Here is a 4,972-nt window from a genome sequence, read left to right as displayed (position 1 = left end):
TCGATATTATCTTCAGATTCAGCATACAGGGATTACTGTAGAACATGTAAAAAATTCAAGACATTAAAACCATCGCAAGCCTGTGTTATCATTATACATCATGAGCTAGTCTTGGTCAACTGGTTAGCTTGTCGGGCTGCATACTGAGGGTCTATCGTTCGAGATGTAATGGTGCTGAATGTTCTCTGGCCTTTCAGATGTGGCACTTTAGAAAAGTGAGAACAAATCCAGTGATACGGTTCAAACGGCTGGATAAAGTCCCAATAGCGGTGGGTGTTGCTGTCTGGTTTCCATTTTTCGTTCAAAATTTGGATGGGTATACCTGAGCCCTAGTAGTATTTGACATGGCTGTTTAGCTCACGTGCGCGTGTTATATTCAGGTGAATTTAATTAAGTCGAGAGCTATATCGATAAGTCCGTTAAGAAAAGGAGATTCGACAAGATAAGGTATTATGGAACAGTGTTTAATGTAGACCAGCTGAGTTTAAACGTAGGAATAACTGAACGCACAATGCAACACACTAAGAAAACAATATTTATCAAATATAAAATAAAAGTAAAAGACAAAAACAGTATGTGTACTTATTTACTTTTGTTACTTCTTTACAGAACCAAGAATATTTCAATATTGGATAATGCTCTGAATCAGATTAACTAAATGAGAGGTTTATTTCTAAAACAAAACGTCGCACTGACCTAAAACGACTGCGATACCACGTTATTGGTCATTCTCATTACACATTGATTAGGCTAGGAGCATTGCCCTAACCTTATCACGAAGTTGTATGTGGCATTGTTTTCAGGTATCACCTAACTTTTAGTATGACAAATAAACAAAAGTAATTTGAAACCAAACAAACTCAAGGGTTATTCTTGACCACACGTGAAACGAAAAACTTGAACATATTCAGAACAAAGAATGAATTTGTGATCACATCTTAATACAAAGAAACATAAAGTATATTCCTATATCACATACGCACAATGTGCCATTGAGGCTCAAAATTCCAATTCTATAACACACTAATAATTAAATGAGTTTGAGCGTTTAGGAAACAATAGCAAGTAGTTAAAATGTCCTGCGCTAGTTGCCTGTTTACAAAAGTAGGAAAGCCTTTAGGAAAGGATGCATGGAACGCGATCACCACAGTTATTTTGATCACAAATAGTTGTTGTTTTTTGTTTTCAATATTTATAAAATATATAGCATGTACTTTTACTGATAGATGAAACGTATAAACATATTTTACAGATATATAAATAGAATACATAGTGAATAGTAGGATTTGACTGTCACGTTTATAACACATCTACTACCCCAAAGCGTCCGCGCGTTTTGTACGGCAACGATTCACGAAGCAGTGATTCTCGACTTCAAGCCTAAGAAAGTAGATTTTGAAATCTGTACAATAATACATTGCAACTAACTGGATAATATCCTTTGAAACAAAACATTTCTAATGATTCACTTTCATTGTTCCTACAGCATTTATTTTACAATGACGGAAGTGTTCACCAAAAGCAAAAAATTGTTTTGCAAATTAAATGAGAAGAAAATATAAATACGTAGAATTTTGTTTGTTTGTTGTTAAGCACAAAGCTACAAAATGGGTTATCTGTGCTGTGCCCACACCGATATTGAAACCTGGTTTTTAGCATCGTAAGCGCACAAACTTACCGCTGAGCCACTGAGGGGGGGGGGGGTACATAGAATTTATTTACGACAAAATAGAGAAATAAATAACCTGAAATAAACAAAAAGGTTATTGTTTATTGTGTAAGTACAATAGCAAAAACTATAACCTAATCCTGATAGCAAGTCAATTGTACTACTAACTGCTGATGCAAGTTGATTGTTTTGTGTGTCTGTGTAAAGCATAAAGATAAACAGTTTACTCTCTGTAATCCACCCACTGTGGGTATGGAAATCCGATAAGCCCACTGACTTACAGCTAATCCAACAGGGGGAGCACTATCACGAGGCCCCCAAGTGGCACAGCGGTATGTCTGCGGACTTACAACGCTAGAAACCGGGTTTCGATATCCGTGGTGGGCAGAATACAGATAGCCCATTGTGTAGCTTTGTGTTTAATTCCAAACAAGCGAGTAAATAAAACAGAAAGTACAAGAAATATAATACAATTACTGAAGGTAAACCAGACAGCAGACAGAAGCAGATACCTGTGTAAAAAGTACAAACTACCAACGCAAGCTTCCAATAATGTAACTTAATAGATTTGCATTTAACAACGACTTTCGAAGAACATTATTTTTGTTTTGTTTTTCTGCTACACGCTCTCTGTCACCGAATGTTCAACTAAAATATTATGAAAATTAATAAATCATCATGTTAGTTTGAAGTTAAGCACAAAGCTACACAAAGGGTTATCTGTGCTCTGCTCACAACGAGAATCGAAACCCGGTTTCTAGCGTTGTGAGTCCGCAGACATACCGCTGTACCACTAGGGTCTGTACCTTTTGAAATATTCGTCTATTGACGACAGTTCGATACATTTCAAACAAAGTTGTAGAACATATTTTAATAATGGCCACAGATACAACGTCTAGTGGCAATTTTAATGGGTTTGAAAGAATAAAAGAGTAATGAAAACGGATGTTTTCGAAGTTTGTAAAAAAAAAAAACATCGTCGATGATCGATTATGTTTCACTTTTTCATGAACAGGCAAACGTAACTATGTTTTGTAAATTCTGATAATAAAAATGAAGTAAAAATTCAGCTCTTTTATTTTTGGTGTTCTCTTTTTGTTAGCTTTATTTTGTAATTTTGTTAATAATTTGTGTTTACAAAACCTTTACTTACTTCCTAAAGTAAACGTTTAATCGTGCCGTCCAAATAATTCAGGTTACTATATAAAATCCATCAGTGGGACAGCGATAAGTTTACCGACTTACAACGCTAAAATTCAGGGTTCAATTCCTCTTGGTGGACGACGAAGATAACAAGTGTGGCTTCGTTCTAAAGCAAAATCTAACATAAACAAAAAATTCAAACTATGAATAAACTACAGCCTACGAAACAGTTATTGTTGTTTAAACATTCCGAGGATGAAAATATATTCTTCATATGCATAAATTACTTTTAAAACCAGTCTTATATAAGGAAAAAAATAAATGTTTAACAATTAATTGTGAGTCTTATCTTCTAAAGAGAGCGAAAATAGCAGGGTGAATCTACTGTTGAAACATGCAGCATTATTACGACGTAATGTATTGTAAGCATACGTTTCCAGTTGCTTAGTGCAATTTCTGTTAAGGTGCTGAAACATTTTTTAAAAAGAAAATATCTCATAACAGAGAAATATGCTTACTGTCGAATGAAATTTATTTTCTAGCATTTAATTTGAGGCAATCAGTTGTGATAAGCCTATACTAATTCAGTTGTAAAAACGTGTTATTCGGTAGTTATAAAATACTTGAAGGAAAAGGATTTTGCTTTGGTTCACAAGTATTTTATCTACTTCAGCATTAGATATTAAGATAAAGATATATAGAATTATTAATTGTTAAGCGAAATACTCTCTATATTCAGATACGAGATATAACGTAACCATTAGCTTGTGCTATTAAACTTAGATTTACTTGGTGTTGTAGAAACAAAATTTAGAAAATTGCTGAGATTTTAACATTTCTTCATGATTGTTTATTTTGAATATTTCAGTAGGAATACCACGGGTTTTGTCAAAGCCTGAAAAACTGGATGTGGTAGTTTTTCCATCTTGTTGTTTTCGAGGACAGGAATCGCCGCAGGGAGGTTTCCTAGGGAACGTCTTCCATGTCAGTGAAACAGCAAAGCAATTTCATTCGGTTAATAAAGACATCAACCATCTATTGAGAAGATAACAAATGAATGGTCACCTTGAGAACGTAGCAGCGTGATAATAAAAGAGGAATACATGGCACGAGGCAAAAAGATCTCCCGCCCAATCCTGTTTGGTCTTTTCAAAGTAAAGAACTCTGTTAGGCAGAGGTGTGCAGGTGCATCTCAAATAAGTGGCATATTTCCATCTCTGCTTGAAGTATTTCACTAATATTTAAACAAATGCAATTACAAAGTACAAGGTCATTTGCATTCTATGTGAACTTTACACGGTAACAATGTGACTTCGACAGTGAATAATGATATTTTGTCTCACATGTTTTACATTACTATGATGGCTTAGATTTTACAGAACGAATTACAGCGTGTTCAAAAACAAAATTAGCATCCTTTCAAATAAGAATATATGTTTTTACTCTCAGTGATGGGCCTGGCTTAGCTTAAAATTTAACATGCATGAACTATAAACCCGAGGATTCCTGCTCCGGGTCTTCTCGTTGCCGCTAAAACGTGGTCGAGACTTTGGGTTTGTGGGTGCGCTATAAATGTAAAGGTCAACTATCACTATATGGTCAGACAAGAGTAGCCTAAGAGATGGCGGTGGGTGCTGTTGGCTAGCTACCTTCCTTCTAGTTTGTGCTAACTTTAATATTGATTTTGCACATATAATAAGATTATACATTGGAGCAGCATTTCTATGCACAAGTATATTATTTTTACACTTCGACTTGTTTCTTTAGTAAAGAATTAGAGAGGCATAAACAACATAAATAGTGGAGTTTCTAGCTAAAGTATGAAAACACTATTGACGGCCATGCACACGTGGGTTTTCGTATATATATCAGTATGTACAATTAAGAACATCAATATGAATTTCAGCAGTGAATGACTATCTCATTGTGAAAGTAATTTTATTTTAAGCATAATCAAAACATTCGAGATTAACATTTACTTTTATTATAAATAAAAACGAATAAATTTATTCAGTTACTTATATTGAAATTAAATTGTACTTAATGATTTAGTGTACTTTTGATACAATACACAATTGCTAAAATTAAATTGTATTTTTCTGTTCAGTGATTTAATTTAAGCGATTTAAAACAGTTTCAAGGTGAATTTTCCCTCCTACG

The 4,972-nt window shown here is 34.3% G+C and overlaps 1 long non-coding RNA gene across 1 annotated transcript in view; it reads left to right on the top strand.

Moving 5' to 3' along the window:
* Positions 1 to 4,748, top strand: part of LOC111085250 — a 54,864-nt gene extending 50,116 nt beyond the window's left edge. Inside the window, exon 3 of the long non-coding RNA XR_002610077.1 lies at positions 3,681 to 4,748. This is a non-coding gene — a long non-coding RNA (uncharacterized LOC111085250). The remainder of the gene's footprint in view (positions 1 to 3,680) is intronic.
* The last annotated feature ends 224 nt before the right edge of the window (positions 4,749 to 4,972 follow it).

The sequence above is a fragment of the Limulus polyphemus genome, unplaced genomic scaffold (genome assembly GCF_000517525.1).
Source record: "Limulus polyphemus unplaced genomic scaffold, Limulus_polyphemus-2.1.2 Scaffold13, whole genome shotgun sequence".
NCBI classification, from domain to species: Eukaryota; Metazoa; Arthropoda; class Merostomata; order Xiphosura; family Limulidae; genus Limulus; species Limulus polyphemus.
The sequence above is the reverse complement of the archived record's forward strand: the minus strand, read 5'-3'. Positions and strand labels throughout refer to the sequence as shown.